The 13987-nt window shown below is 40.6% G+C and overlaps 24 non-coding genes across 24 annotated transcripts; all 24 read left to right on the forward strand.

Annotated features, from left to right (window-relative positions):
* Window positions 1-402: 402 nt before the first annotated feature.
* On the forward strand, window positions 403-521 carry LOC130615173 (5S ribosomal RNA). Its single transcript, XR_008976262.1, has one exon. It is a non-coding gene; the product is annotated as a 5S ribosomal RNA (ribosomal RNA).
* A 450-nt stretch (window positions 522-971) lies between these two features.
* On the forward strand, window positions 972-1090 carry LOC130615720 (5S ribosomal RNA). Its single transcript, XR_008976808.1, has one exon. It is a non-coding gene; the product is annotated as a 5S ribosomal RNA (ribosomal RNA).
* A 450-nt stretch (window positions 1091-1540) lies between these two features.
* LOC130616338 (5S ribosomal RNA) lies at window positions 1541-1659 on the forward strand. Its single transcript, XR_008977421.1, has one exon. It is a non-coding gene; the product is annotated as a 5S ribosomal RNA (ribosomal RNA).
* A 450-nt stretch (window positions 1660-2109) lies between these two features.
* On the forward strand, window positions 2110-2228 carry LOC130616205 (5S ribosomal RNA). Its single transcript, XR_008977289.1, has one exon. It is a non-coding gene; the product is annotated as a 5S ribosomal RNA (ribosomal RNA).
* A 450-nt stretch (window positions 2229-2678) lies between these two features.
* On the forward strand, window positions 2679-2797 carry LOC130616563 (5S ribosomal RNA). The gene has a single exon (XR_008977645.1). It is a non-coding gene; the product is annotated as a 5S ribosomal RNA (ribosomal RNA).
* A 450-nt stretch (window positions 2798-3247) lies between these two features.
* Window positions 3248-3366, forward strand: LOC130615175 (5S ribosomal RNA). Its single transcript, XR_008976265.1, has one exon. It is a non-coding gene; the product is annotated as a 5S ribosomal RNA (ribosomal RNA).
* Window positions 3367-3816: 450 nt separating this feature from the next.
* LOC130615859 (5S ribosomal RNA) lies at window positions 3817-3935 on the forward strand. Its single transcript, XR_008976945.1, has one exon. It is a non-coding gene; the product is annotated as a 5S ribosomal RNA (ribosomal RNA).
* A 450-nt stretch (window positions 3936-4385) lies between these two features.
* Window positions 4386-4504, forward strand: LOC130616252 (5S ribosomal RNA). Its single transcript, XR_008977335.1, has one exon. It is a non-coding gene; the product is annotated as a 5S ribosomal RNA (ribosomal RNA).
* A 451-nt stretch (window positions 4505-4955) lies between these two features.
* LOC130618800 (5S ribosomal RNA) lies at window positions 4956-5074 on the forward strand. The gene has a single exon (XR_008979544.1). It is a non-coding gene; the product is annotated as a 5S ribosomal RNA (ribosomal RNA).
* Window positions 5075-5524: 450 nt separating this feature from the next.
* Window positions 5525-5643, forward strand: LOC130615397 (5S ribosomal RNA). Its single transcript, XR_008976487.1, has one exon. It is a non-coding gene; the product is annotated as a 5S ribosomal RNA (ribosomal RNA).
* A 450-nt stretch (window positions 5644-6093) lies between these two features.
* LOC130618160 (5S ribosomal RNA) lies at window positions 6094-6212 on the forward strand. The gene has a single exon (XR_008979235.1). It is a non-coding gene; the product is annotated as a 5S ribosomal RNA (ribosomal RNA).
* Window positions 6213-6662: 450 nt separating this feature from the next.
* LOC130617127 (5S ribosomal RNA) lies at window positions 6663-6781 on the forward strand. Its single transcript, XR_008978205.1, has one exon. It is a non-coding gene; the product is annotated as a 5S ribosomal RNA (ribosomal RNA).
* Window positions 6782-7231: 450 nt separating this feature from the next.
* Window positions 7232-7350, forward strand: LOC130615912 (5S ribosomal RNA). The gene has a single exon (XR_008976998.1). It is a non-coding gene; the product is annotated as a 5S ribosomal RNA (ribosomal RNA).
* A 450-nt stretch (window positions 7351-7800) lies between these two features.
* Window positions 7801-7919, forward strand: LOC130617791 (5S ribosomal RNA). Its single transcript, XR_008978867.1, has one exon. It is a non-coding gene; the product is annotated as a 5S ribosomal RNA (ribosomal RNA).
* A 450-nt stretch (window positions 7920-8369) lies between these two features.
* LOC130615176 (5S ribosomal RNA) lies at window positions 8370-8488 on the forward strand. Its single transcript, XR_008976266.1, has one exon. It is a non-coding gene; the product is annotated as a 5S ribosomal RNA (ribosomal RNA).
* A 450-nt stretch (window positions 8489-8938) lies between these two features.
* On the forward strand, window positions 8939-9057 carry LOC130615177 (5S ribosomal RNA). Its single transcript, XR_008976267.1, has one exon. It is a non-coding gene; the product is annotated as a 5S ribosomal RNA (ribosomal RNA).
* Window positions 9058-9507: 450 nt separating this feature from the next.
* On the forward strand, window positions 9508-9626 carry LOC130615367 (5S ribosomal RNA). The gene has a single exon (XR_008976457.1). It is a non-coding gene; the product is annotated as a 5S ribosomal RNA (ribosomal RNA).
* Window positions 9627-10076: 450 nt separating this feature from the next.
* On the forward strand, window positions 10077-10195 carry LOC130615178 (5S ribosomal RNA). Its single transcript, XR_008976268.1, has one exon. It is a non-coding gene; the product is annotated as a 5S ribosomal RNA (ribosomal RNA).
* Window positions 10196-10645: 450 nt separating this feature from the next.
* On the forward strand, window positions 10646-10764 carry LOC130615478 (5S ribosomal RNA). The gene has a single exon (XR_008976567.1). It is a non-coding gene; the product is annotated as a 5S ribosomal RNA (ribosomal RNA).
* Window positions 10765-11214: 450 nt separating this feature from the next.
* Window positions 11215-11333, forward strand: LOC130617803 (5S ribosomal RNA). Its single transcript, XR_008978879.1, has one exon. It is a non-coding gene; the product is annotated as a 5S ribosomal RNA (ribosomal RNA).
* Window positions 11334-11783: 450 nt separating this feature from the next.
* LOC130615179 (5S ribosomal RNA) lies at window positions 11784-11902 on the forward strand. Its single transcript, XR_008976269.1, has one exon. It is a non-coding gene; the product is annotated as a 5S ribosomal RNA (ribosomal RNA).
* A 450-nt stretch (window positions 11903-12352) lies between these two features.
* On the forward strand, window positions 12353-12471 carry LOC130615180 (5S ribosomal RNA). The gene has a single exon (XR_008976270.1). It is a non-coding gene; the product is annotated as a 5S ribosomal RNA (ribosomal RNA).
* A 450-nt stretch (window positions 12472-12921) lies between these two features.
* LOC130615182 (5S ribosomal RNA) lies at window positions 12922-13040 on the forward strand. Its single transcript, XR_008976271.1, has one exon. It is a non-coding gene; the product is annotated as a 5S ribosomal RNA (ribosomal RNA).
* A 450-nt stretch (window positions 13041-13490) lies between these two features.
* LOC130616234 (5S ribosomal RNA) lies at window positions 13491-13609 on the forward strand. The gene has a single exon (XR_008977317.1). It is a non-coding gene; the product is annotated as a 5S ribosomal RNA (ribosomal RNA).
* Window positions 13610-13987: the final 378 nt, after the last annotated feature.

Here is a 13987-nt window from a genome sequence, read left to right on the forward strand (position 1 = left end):
TTTTTTACGAAATAGCCGCTGAGTAAATCAAGAAAGAGACATGATTAGAAGTTGCTTTCCCTTCAAAACGGCTACGATCTGGCAGCAATAAATGCGCCAAGTCGCAAATGAATGGATTACGAGCGTCAGACAAAGAAAATGGCGATGTAGTAACTTTGCTAATTAACTTTGTCATATGAAAATTAAGTCGGAAAGCACCCTAGATTTCCATCGTTGGAACTTTTTACCGGAAATCATAAAGCGCATGGTTGTCGTAATTAATGGATAGCGCTTGAAATGAGCTTTCAAATGCACATAAACACGACCTATTTCGAATGATCCAGTCAAGAAATATGACCTTTAAAGTTTGAACCATTTTCGATGTAATGTGCTAATAAATCGTAGATATCTGCCCGTTTGTTTGTCTACGACCATACCACGATGAACACACCTGTTCTCGTCCGATCACGGAAGTTAAGCATCGTCGGGCCGGGATAGTACTTGGATGGGGGACCGCCTGGGAACTCCCGGTGTCGTAGGCTATTGACTTTTTCACGTTACATTATTTATCATTACGACTGTGACGTATCTTTTTTACGAAATAGCCGCTGAGTAAATCAAGAAAGAGACATGATTAGAAGTTGCTTTCCCTTCAAAACGGCTACGATCTGGCAGCAATAAATGCGCCAAGTCGCAAATGAATGGATTACAAGCGTCAGACAAAGAAAATGGCGATGTAGTTACTTTGCTAATTAACTTTGTCATAATAAAATTAAGTCGGAAAGCACCCTAGATTTCCTTCGTTGGAACTTTTTACCGGAAATCATAAAGCGCATTATTGTTGTCAAGAATCGATAGCGCTTAAAAAGAGCTGTCAAACGCACATAAACACGACCTATTTCGAATGATCCAGTCAAGAAATATGACCTTTAAAGTTTGAACCATTTTCGATGTAATGTGCTAATAAATCGTAGATATCTGCCCGTTTGTTTGTCTGCGACCATACCACGATGAACACACCTGTTCTCGTCCGATCACGGAAGTTAAGCATCGTCGGGCCGGGATAGTACTTGGATGGGGGACCGCCTGGGAACTCCCGGTGTCGTAGGCTATTGACTTTTTCACGTTACATTATTTATCATTACGACTGTGACGTATCTTTTTTACGAAATAGCCGCTGAGTAAATCAAGAAAGAGACATGATTACAAGTTGCTTTCCCTTCAAAACGGCTACGATCTGGCAGCAATAAATGCGCCAAGTCGCAAATGAATGGATTACGAGCGTCAGACAAAGAAAATGGCGATGTAGTAACTTTGCTAATTAACTTTGTCATATGAAAATTAAGTCGGAAAGCACCCTAGATTTCCTTCGTTGGAACTTTTTACCGGAAATCATAAAGCGCATGGTTGTCGTAATTAATGGATAGCGCTTGAAATGAGCTTTCAAATGCACATAAAAACGACCTATTTCGGATGATCCAGTCAAGAAATATGACCTTTAAAGTTTAAACCATTTTCGATGTAATGTGCTAATAAATCGTAGATATCTGCCCGTTTGTTTGTTTACGACCATACCACGATGAACACACCTGTTCTCGTCCGATCACAGAAGTTAAGCATCGTCGGGCCGGGATAGTACTTGAATGGGGCACCGCCTGGGAACTCCCGGTGTCGTAGGCTATTGACTTTTTCACGTTACATTATTTATCATTACGACTGTGACGTATCTTTTTTACGAAATAGCCGCTGAGTAAATCAAGAAAGAGACATGATTAGAAGTTGCTTTCCCTTCAAAACGGCTACGATCTGGCAGCAATAAATGCGCCAAGTCGCAAATGAATGGATTACGAGCGTCAGACAAAGAAAATGGCGATGTAGTAACTTTGCTAATTAACTTTGTCATATGAAAATTAAGTCGGAAAGCACCCTAGATTTCCTTCGTTGGAACTTTTTACCGGAAATCATAAAGCGCATGGTTGTCGTAATTAATGGATAGCGCTTGAAATGAGCTTTCAAATACACATAAAAACGACCTTTTTCGGATGATCCAGTCAAAAAATATGACCTTTAAAGTTTAAACCATTTTCGATGTAATGTGCTAATAAATCGTAGATATCTGCCCGTTTGTTTGTTTACGACCATACCACGATGAACACACCTGTTCTCGTCCGATCACGGAAGTTAAGCATCGTCGGGCCGGGATAGTACTTGGATGGGGGACCGCCTCGGAACTCCCGGTGTCGTAGACTATTGACTTTTTCACGTTACATTATTTATCATTACGACTGTGACGTATCTTTTTTACGAAATAGCCGCTGAGTAAATCAAGAAAGAGACATGATTAGAAGTTGCTTTCCCTTCAAAACGGCTACGATCTGGCAGCAATAAATGCGCCAAGTCGCAAATGAATGGATTACGAGCGTCAGACAAAAAAAATGGCGATGTAGTTAATTTGCTAATTAACTTTGTCATATGAAAATTAAGTCTGAAAGTACCCTAGATTGCCTTCGTTGGAACTTTTTACCGGAAATCTTAAAGCGCATGGTTGTCGTAATTAATCGATAGCGCTTGAAATGAGCTTTCAAATGCACATAAACACGACCTATTTCGGATAATCCAGTCAAGAAATATGACCTTTAAAGTTTAAACCATTTTCGATGTAATGTGCTAATAAATCGTAGATATCTGCCCGTTTGTTTGTCTACGACCATACCACGATGAACACACCTGTTCTCGTCCGATCACGGAAGTTAAGCATCGTTGGGCCGGGATAGTACTTGGATGGGGGACCGCCTGGGAACTCCCGGTGTCGTAGGCTATTGACTTTTTCACGTTACATTATTTATCATTACGACTGTGACGTATCTTTTTTACGAAATAGCCGCTGAGTAAATCAAGAAAGAGACATGATTAGAAGTTGCTTTCCCTTCAAAACGGCTACGATCTGGCAGCAATAAATGCGCCAAGTCGCAAATGAATGGATTACGAGCGTCAGACAAAGAAAATGGCGATGTAGTAACTTTGCTAATTAACTTTGTCATATGAAAATTAAGTCGGAAAGCACCCTAGATTTCCTTCGTTGGAACTTTTTACGGGAAATCATAAAGCGCATGGTTGTCGTAATTAATGGATAGCGCTTGAAATGAGCTTTCAAATGCACATAAACACGACCTATTTCGAATGATCCAGTCAAGAAATATGACCTTTAAAGTTTGAACCATTTTCGATGTAATGTGCTAATAAATCGTAGATATCTGCCTGTTTGTTTGTCTACGACCATACCACGATGAACACACCTGTTCTCGTCCGATCACGGAAGTTAAGCATCGTCGGGCCGGGATAGTACTTGGATGGGGGACCGCCTGGGAACTCCCGGTGTCGTAGGCTATTGACTTTTTCACGTTACATTATTTATCATTACGACTGTGACGTATCTTTTTTACGAAATAGCCGCTGAGTAAATCAAGAAAGAGACATGATTAGAAGTTGCTTTCCCTTCAAAACGGCTACGATCTGGCAGCAATAAATGCGCCAAGTCGCAAATGAATGGATTACAAGCGTCAGACAAAGAAAATGGCGATGTAGTTACTTTGCTAATCAACTTTGTCATAATAAAATTAAGTCGGAAAGCACCCTAGATTTCCTTCGTTGGAACTTTTGACCGGAAATCATAAAGCGCATTATTGTTGTCAAGAATCGATAGCGCTTAAAAAGAGCTATCAAACGCACATAAACACGACCTATTTCGAATGATCCAGTCAAGAAATATGACCTTTAAAGTTTGAACCATTTTCGATGTAATGTGCTAATAAATCGTAGATATCTGCCCGTTTGTTTGTCTACGACCATACCACGATGAGCACACCTGTTCTCGTCCGATCACGGAAGTTAAGCATCGTCGGGCCGGGATAGTACTTGGATGGGGGACCGCCTGGGAACTCCCGGTGTCGTAGGCTATTGACTTTTTCACGTTACATTATTTATCATTACGACTGTGACGTATCTTTTTTACGAAATAGCCGCTGAGTAAATCAAGAAAGAGACATGATTAGAAGTTGCTTTCCCTTCAAATCGGCTACGATCTGGCAGCAATAAATGCGCCAAGTCGCAAATGAATGGATTACGAGCGTCAGACAAAGAAAATGGCGATGTAGTAACTTTGCTAATTAACTTTGTCATATGAAAATTAAGTCGGAAAGCACCCTAGATTTCCTTCGTTGGAACTTTTTACCGGAAATCATAAAGCGCATGGTTGTCGTAATTAATGGATAGCGCTTGAAATGAGCTTTCAAATGCACATAAAAACGACCTATTTCGGATGATCCAGTCAAGAAATATGACCTTTAAAGTTTAAACCATTTTCGATGTAATGTGCTAATAAATCGTAGATATCTGCCCGTTTGTTTGTTTACGACCATACCACGATGAACTCACCTGTTCTCGTCCGATCACGGAAGTTAAGCATCGTCGGGCCGGGATAGTACTTGGATGGGGGACCGCCTGGGAACTCCCGGTGTCGTAGGCTATTGACTTTTTCACGTTACATTATTTATCATTACGACTGTGACGTATCTTTTTTACGAAATAGCCGCTGAGTAAATCAAGAAAGAGACATGATTAGAAGTTGCTTTCCCTTCAAAACGGCTACGATCTGGCAGCAATAAATGCGCCAAGTCGCAAATGAATGGATTACGAGCGTCAGACAAAAAAAAATGGCGATGTAGTTAATTTGCTAATTAACTTTGTCATATGAAAATTAAGTCTGAAAGTACCCTAGATTGCCTTCGTTGGAACTTTTTACCGGAAATCTTAAAGCGCATGGTTGTCGTAAAGAATCGATAGCGCTTGAAATGAGCTTTCAAATGCACATAAACACGACCTATTTCGGATGATCCAGTCAAGAAATATGACCTTTAAAGTTTAAACCATTTTCGATGTAATGTGCTAATAAATCGTAGATATCTGCCCGTTTGTTTGTCTACGACCATACCACGATGAACACACCTGTTCTCGTCCGATCACGGAAGTTAAGCATCGTCGGGCCAGGATAGTACTTGGATGGGGGACCGCCTGGGAACTCCCGGTGTCGTAGGCTATTGACTTTTTCACGTTACATTATTTATCATTACGACTGTGACGTATCTTTTTTACGCAATAGCCGCTGAGTAAATCAAGTAAGGGACGTGATTAGAAGATGCTTTCCCTTCAAAACGGCTACAATCTTGCTGCAATAAATGCGCCACGTCGCAAATAAATGGATTACGAGCGTCAGACAAAGAAAATGGCGATGTAGTTACTTTGCTAATTAACTTTGTCATATGAAAATTAAGTCTGAAAGCACCCTAGATTTCCTTCGTTGGAACTTTTTACCGGAAATCTTAAAGCGCATGGTTGTCGTAAAGAATCGATAGCGCTTGAAATGAGCTTTCAAATGCACATAAACACGACCTATTTCGGATGATCCAGTCAAGAAATATGACCTTTAAAGTTTAAACCATTTTCGATGTAATGTGCTAATAAATCGTAGATATCTGCCCGTTTGTTTGTCTACGACCATACCACGATGAACACACCTGTTCTCGTCCGATCACGGAAGTTAAGCATCGCCGGGCCGGGATAGTACTTGGATGGGGGACCGCCTGGGAACTCCCGGTGTCGTAGGCTATTGACTTTTTCACGTTACATTATTTATCATTACGACTATGACGTATCTTTTTTACGAAATAGCCGCTGAGTAAATCAAGAAAGAGACATGATTAGAAGTTGCTTTCCCTTCAAAACGGCTACGATCTGGCAGCAATAAATGCGCCAAGTCGCAAATGAATGGATTACGAGCGTCAGACAAAGAAAATGGCGATGTAGTTAATTTGCTAATAAACTTTGTCATATGAAAATTAAGTCTGAAAGCACCCTAGATTTCCTTCGTTGGAACTTTTTACCGGAAATCTTAAAGCGCATGGTTGTCGTAAAGAATCGATAGCGCTTAAAAAGAGCTTTCAAATGCACATAAACACGACCTATTTCGGATAATCCAGTCAAGAAATGTGACCTTTAAAGTTTAAACCATTTTCGATGTAATGTGCTAATAAATCGTAGATATCTGCCCGTTTGTTTGTTTACGACCATACCACGATGAGCACACCTGTTCTCGTCCGATCACGGAAGTTAAGCATCGTCGGGCCGGGATAGTACTTGGATGTAGGACCGCCTGGGAACTCCCGGTGTCGTAGGCTATTGACTTTTTCACGTTACATTATTTATCATTACGACTGTGACGTATCTTTTTTACGAAATAGCCGCTGAGTAAATCAAGAAAGAGACATGATTAGCAGTTGCTTTCCCTTCAAAACGGCTACGATCTGGCAGCAATAAATGCGCCAAGTCGCAAATGAATGGATTACGAGCGTCAGACAAAGAAAATGGCGATGTAGTTAATTTGCTAATTAACTTTGTCATATGAAAATTAAGTCTGAAAGTACCCTAGATTGCCTTCGTTGAAACTTTTTACCGGAAATCTTAATGCGCATGGTTGTCGTAATTAATCGATAGCGCTTGAAATGAGCTTTCAAATGCACATAAACACGACCTATTTCGGATAATCCAGTCAAGAAATATGACCTTTAAAGTTTAAACCATTTTCGATGTAATGTGCTAAAAAATCGTAGATATCTGCCCGTTTGTTTGTCTACGACCATACCACGATGAACACACCTGTTCTCGTCCGATCACGTAAGTTAAGCATCGTTGGGTCGGGATAGTACTTGGATGGGGGACCGCCTGGGAACTCCCGGTGTCGTAGGCTATTGACTTTTTCACGTTACATTATTTATCATTACGACTGGGACGTATCTTTTTTACGCAATAGCCGCTGAGTAAATCAAGAAAGAGACATGATTAGAAGTTGCTTTCCCTTCAAAACGGCTACAATCTTGCTGCAATAAATGCGCCACGTCGCAAATAAATGGATTACGAGCGTCAGACAAAGAAAATGGCGATGTAGTTACTTTGCTAATTAACTTTGTCATATGAAAATTAAGTCTGAAAGTACCCTAGATTGCCTTCGTTGGAACTTTTTACCGGAAATCTTAAAGCGCATTATTGTCGTAATTAATGGATAGCGCTTGAAACGAGCTTTCAAATGCACATAAACACAACCTATTTCGGATAATCCAGTCAAGAAATATGACCTTTAAAATTTAAACCATTTTTGATGTAATGTGCTAATAAATCGTAGATATCTGCCCGTTTGTTTGTCTACGACCATACCACGATGAACACACCTGTTCTCGTCCGATCATGGAAGTTAAGCATCGTTGGGCCGGGATAGTACTTGGATGGGGGACCGCCTGGGAACTCCCGGTGTCGTAGGCTATTGACTTTTTCACGTTACATTATTTCTCATTAGGACTGGGACGTATCTTTTTTACGCAATAGCCGCCGAGTAAATCAAGAAAGAGGCATGATTAGAAGTTGCTTTCCCTTCAAAACGACTACCATCGTGCTGCAATAAATGCGCCACGTCGCAAATGAATGGATTACAAGCGTCAGACAAAGAAAATAGCGATGTACTTACTTTGCTAACTAATTTTGTCATATGAAAATTAAGTCTGAAAGTACCCTAGATTTCCTTCGTTGGAACTTTTTACCGGAAATCTTAAAGCGCATTATTGTCGTAATTAATGAATAGCGCTTGAAATGAGCTTTCAAATGCACATAAACACGACCTATTTCGGATAATCCATTCAAGAAATATGACCTTTAAAGTTTAAACCATATTCGATGTAATGTGCTAATAAATCGTAGATATCTGCCCGTTTGTTTGTCTACGACCATACCACGATGAACACACCTGTTCTCGTCAGATCACGGAAGTTAAGCATCGTTGGGCCGGGATAGTACTTGGATGGGGGACCGCCTGGGAACTCCCGGTGTCGTAGGCTATTGACTTTTTCACGTTACATTATTTATCATTACGACTGGGACGTATCTTTTTTACGCAATAGCCGCTGAGTAAATCAAGAAAGAGACATGATTAGAAGTTGCTTTCCCTTCAAAACGGCTACGATCTGGCAGCAATAAATGCGCCAAGTCGCAAATGAATGGATTACGAGCGTCAGAAAAAGAAAATGGCGATGTAGTAACTTTGCTAATTAACTTTGTCATATGAAAATTAAGTCGGAAAGCACCCTAGATTTCCTTCGTTGGAACTTTTTACCGGAAATCATAAAGCGCATTATTGTTGTCAAGAATCGATAGCGCTTAAAAAGAGCTGTCAAACGCACATAAACACGACCTATTTCGAATGATCCAGTCAAGAAATGTGACCTTTAAAGTTTGAACCATTTTCGATGTAATGTGCTAATAAATCGTAGATATCTGCCCGTTTGTTTGTCTACGACCATACCACGATGAACACACCTGTTCTCGTCCGATCACGGAAGTTAAGCATCGTCGGGCCGGGATAGTACTTGGATGGGGGACCGCCTGGGAACTCCCGGTGTCGTAGGCTATTGACTTTTTCACGTTACATTATTTATCATTACGACTGTGACGTATCTTTTTTACGAAATAGCCGCTGAGTAAATCAAGAAAGAGACATGATTAGAAGTTGCTTTCCCTTCAAAACGGCTACGATCTGGCAGCAATAAATGCGCCAAGTCGCAAATGAATGGATTACAAGCGTCAGACAAAGAAAATGGCGATGTAGTTACTTTGCTAATTAACTTTGTCATAATAAAATTAATTCGGAAAGCACCCTAGATTTCCTTCGTTGGAACTTTTTACCGGAAATCATAAAGCGCATTATTGTTGTCAAGAATCGATAGCGCTTAAAAAGAGCTGTCAAACGCACATAAACACGACCTATTTCGAATGATCCAGTCAAGAAATATGACCTTTAAAGTTTGAACCATTTTCGATGTAATGTGCTAATAAATCGTAGATATCTGCCCGTTTGTTTGTCTACGACCATACCACGATGAACACACCTGTTCTCGTCCGATCACGGAAGTTAAGCATCGTCGGGCCGGGATAGTACTTGGATGGGGGACCGCCTGGGAACTCCCGGTGTCGTAGGCTATTGACTTTTTCACGTTACATTATTTATCATTACGACTGTGACGTATCTTTTTTACGAAATAGCCGCTGAGTAAATCAAGAAAGAGACATGATTAGAAGTTGCTTTCCCTTCAAAACGGCTACAATCTTGCAGCATTAAATGCGCCACGTCGCAAATAAATGGATTACGAGCGTCAGACAAAGAAAATGGCGATGTAGTAACTTTGCTAATTAACTTTGTCATATGAAAATTAAGTCGGAAAGCACCCTAGATTTCCTTCGTTGGAACTTTTTACCGGAAATCATAAAGCGCATGGTTGTCGTAATTAATGGATAGCGCTTGAAAGGAGCTTTCAAATGCACATAAACACGACCTATTTCGAATGATCCAGTCAAGAAATATGACCTTTAAAGTTTGAACCATTTTCGATGTAATGTGCTAATAAATCGTAGATATCTGCCCGTTTGTTTGTCTACGACCATACCACGATGAACACACCTGTTCTCGTCCGATCACGGAAGTTAAGCATCGTCGGGCCGGGATAGTACTTGGATGGGGGACCGCCTGGGAACTCCCGGTGTCGTAGGCAATTGACTTTTTCACGTTACATTATTTATCATTACGACTGTGACGTATCTTTTTTACGAAATAGCAGCTGAGTAAATCAAGAAAGAGACATGATTAGAAGTTGCTTTCCCTTCAAAACGGCTACGATCTGGCAGCAATAAATGCGCCAAGTCGCAAATGAATGGATTACAAGCGTCAGACAAAGAAAATGGCGATGTAGTTACTTTGCTAATTAACTTTGTCATAATAAAATTAAGTCGGAAAGCACCCTAGATTTCCTTCGTTGGAACTTTTTACCGGAAATCATAAAGCGCATTATTGTTGTCAAGAATCGATAGCGCTTAAAAAGAGCTGTCAAACGCACATAAACACGACCTATTTCGAATGATCCAGTCAAGAAATATGACCTTTAAAGTTTGAACCATTTTCGATGTAATGTGCTAATAAATCGTAGATATCTGCCCGTTTGTTTGTCTACGACCATACCACGATGAACACACCTGTTCTCGTCCGATCACGGAAGTTAAGCATCGTCGGGCCGGGATAGTACTTGGATGGGGGACCGCCTGGGAACTCCCGGTGTCGTAGGCTATTGACTTTTTCACGTTACATTATTTATCATTACGACTGTGACGTATCTTTTTTACGAAATAGCCGCTGAGTAAATCAAGAAAGAGACATGATTAGAAGTTGCTTTCCCTTCAAAACGGCTACGATCTGGCAGCAATAAATGCGCCAAGTCGCAAATGAATGGATTACGAGCGTCAGACAAAGAAAATGGCGATGTAGTAACTTTGCTAATTAACTTTGTCATATGAAAATTAAGTTGGAAAGCACCCTAGATTTCCTTCGTTGGAACTTTTTACCGGAAATCATAAAGCGCATGGTTGTCGTAATTAATGGATAGCGCTTGAAATGAGCTTTCAAATGCACATAAAAACGACCTATTTCGGATGATCCAGTCAAGAAATATGACCTTTAAAGTTTAAACCATTTTCGATGTAATGTGCTAATAAATCGTAGATATCTGCCCGTTTGTTTGTTTACGACCATACCACGATGAACACACCTGTTCTCGTCCGATCACAGAAGTTAAGCATCGACGGGCCGGGATAGTACTTGGATGGGGGACCGCCTGGGAACTCCCGGTGTCGTAGGCTATTGACTTTTTCACGTTACATTATTTATCATTACGACTGTGACGTATCTTTTTTACGAAATAGCCGCTGAGTAAATCAAGAAAGAGACATGATTAGAAGTTGCTTTCCCTTCAAAACGGCTACGATCTGGCAGCAATAAATGCGCCAAGTCGCAAATGAATGGATTACGAGCGTCAGACAAAGAAAATAGCGATGTACTTACTTTGCTAACTAATTTTGTCATATGAAAATTAAGTCCGAAAGTACCCTAGATTTCCTTCGTTGGAACTTTTTACCGGAAATCTTAAAGCGCATTATTGTCGTAATTAATGAATAGCTCTTGAAATGAGCTTTCAAATGCACATAAACACGACCTATTTCGGATAATCCAGTCAAGAAATATGACCTTTAAAGTTTAAACCATATTCGATGTAATGTGCTAATAAATCGTAGATATCTGCCCGTTTGTTTGTCTACGACCATACCACGATGAACACACCTGTTCTCGTCAGATCACGGAAGTTAAGCATCGTTGGGCCGGGATAGTACTTGGATGGGGGACCGCCTGGGAACTCCCGGTGTCGTAGGCTATTGACTTTTTCACGTTACATTATTTATCATTACGACTGGGACGTATCTTTTTTACGCAATAGCCGCTGAGTAAATCAAGAAAGAGACATGATTAGAAGTTGCTTTCCCTTCAAAACGGCTACGATCTGGCAGCAATAAATGCGCCAAGTCGCAAATGAATGGATTACGAGCGTCAGACAAAGAAAATGGCGATGTAGTAACTTTGCTAATTAACTTTGTCATATGAAAATTAAGTCGGAAAGCACCCTAGATTTCCTTCGTTGGAACTTTTTACCGGAAATCATAAAGCGCATTATTGTTGTCAAGAATCGATAGCGCTTAAAAAGAGCTGTCAAACGCACATAAACACGACCTATTTCGAATGATCCAGTCAAGAAATATGACCTTTAAAGTTTGAACCATTTTCGATGTAATGTGCTAATAAATCGTAGATATCTGCCCGTTTGTTTGTCTACGACCATACCACGATGAACACACCTGTTCTCGTCCGATCACGGAAGTTAAGCATCGTCGGGCCGGGATAGTACTTGGATGGGGGACCGCCTGGGAACTCCCGGTGTCGTAGGCTATTGACTTTTTCACGTTACATTATTTATCATTACGACTGTGACGTATCTTTTTTACGAAATAGCCGCTGAGTAAATCAAGAAAGAGACATGATTAGAAGTTACTTTCCCTTCAAAACGGCTACGATCTGGCAGCAATAAATGCGCCAAGTCGCAAATGAATGGATTACAAGCGTCAGACAAAGAAAATGGCGATGTAGTTACTTTGCTAATTAACTTTGTCATAATAAAATTAAGTCGGAAAGCACCCTAGATTTCCTTCGTTGGAACTTTTTACCGGAAATCATAAAGCGCATTATTGTTGTCAGGAATCGATAGCGCTTAAAAAGAGCTGTCAAACGCACATAAACACGACCTATTTCGAATGATCCAGTCAAGAAATATGACCTTTAAAGTTTGAACCATTTTCGATGTAATGTGCTAATAAATCGTAGATATCTGCCCGTTTGTTTGTCTACGACCATACCACGATGAACACACCTGTTCTCGTCCGATCACGGAAGTTAAGCATCGTCGGGCCGGGATAGTACTTGGATGGGGGACCGCCTGGGAACTCCCGGTGTCGTAGGCTATTGACTTTTTCACGTTACATTATTTATCATTACGACTGTGACGTATCTTTTTTACGAAATAGCCGCTGAGTAAATCAAGAAAGAGACATGATTAGAAGTTGCTTTCCCTTCAAAACGGCTACGATCTGGCAGCAATAAATGCGCCAAGTCGCAAATGAATGGATTACGAGCGTCAGACAAAGAAAATGGCGATGTAGTAACTTTGCTAATTAACTTTGTCATATGAAAATTAAGTCGGAAAGCACCCTAGATTTCCTTCGTTGGAACTTTTTACCGGAAATCATAAAGCGCATTATTGTTGTCAAGAATCGATAGCGCTTAAAAAGAGCTGTCAAACGCACATAAACACGACCTATTTCGAATGATCCAGTCAAGAAATATGACCTTTAAAGTTTGAACCATTTTCGATGTAATGTGCTAATAAATCGTAGATATCTGCCCGTTTGTTTGTCTACGACCATACCACGATGAACACACCTGTTCTCGTCCGATCACGGAAGTTAAGCATCGTCGGGCCGGGATAGTACTTGGATGGGGGACCGCCTGGGAACTCCCGGTGTCGTAGGCTATTGACTTTTTCACGTTACATTATTTATCATTACGACTGTGACGTATCTTTTTTACGAAATAGCCGCTGAGTAAATCAAGAAAGAGACATGATTAGAAGTTGCTTTCCCTTCAAAACGGCTACGATCTGGCAGCAATAAATGCGCCAAGTCGCAAATGAATGGATTACGAGCGTCAGACAAAGAAAATGGCGATGTAGTAACTTTGCTAATTAACTTTGTCATATGAAAATTAAGTCGGAAAGCACCCTAGATTTCCTTCGTTGGAACTTTTTACCGGAAATCATAAAGCGCATGGTTGTCGTAATTAATGGATAGCGCTTGAAATGAGCTTTCAAATGCACATAAACACGACCTATTTCGAATGATCCAGTCAAGAAATATGACCTTTAAAATTTGAACCATTTTCGATGTAATGTGCTAATAAATCGTAGATATCTGCCCGTTTGTTTGTCTACGACCATACCACGATGAACACACCTGTTCTCGTCCGATCACGGAAGTTAAGCATCGTCGGGCCGGGATAGTACTTGGATGGGGGACCGCCTGGGAACTCCCGGTGTCGCAGGCTATTGACTTTTTCACGTTACATTATTTATCATTACGACTGTGACGTATCTTTTTTACGAAATAGCCGCTGAGTAAATCAAGAAAGAGACATGATTAGAAGTTGCTTTCTCTTCAAAACGGCTACGATCTGGCAGCAATAAATGCGCCAAGTCGCAAATGAATGGATTACAAGCGTCAGACAAAGAAAATGGCGATGTAGTTACTTTGCTAATTAACTTTGTCATAATAAAATTAAGTCGGAAAGCACCCTAGATTTCCTTCGTTGGAACTTTTTACCGGAAATCATAAAGCGCATTATTGTTGTCAAGAATCGATAGCGCTTAAAAAGAGCTGTCAAACGCACATAAACACGACCTATTTCGAATGATCCAGTCAAAAA

This window comes from Hydractinia symbiolongicarpus, chromosome 11 (genome assembly GCF_029227915.1).
Source record: "Hydractinia symbiolongicarpus strain clone_291-10 chromosome 11, HSymV2.1, whole genome shotgun sequence".
Taxonomy (NCBI): Eukaryota; Metazoa; Cnidaria; class Hydrozoa; order Anthoathecata; family Hydractiniidae; genus Hydractinia; species Hydractinia symbiolongicarpus.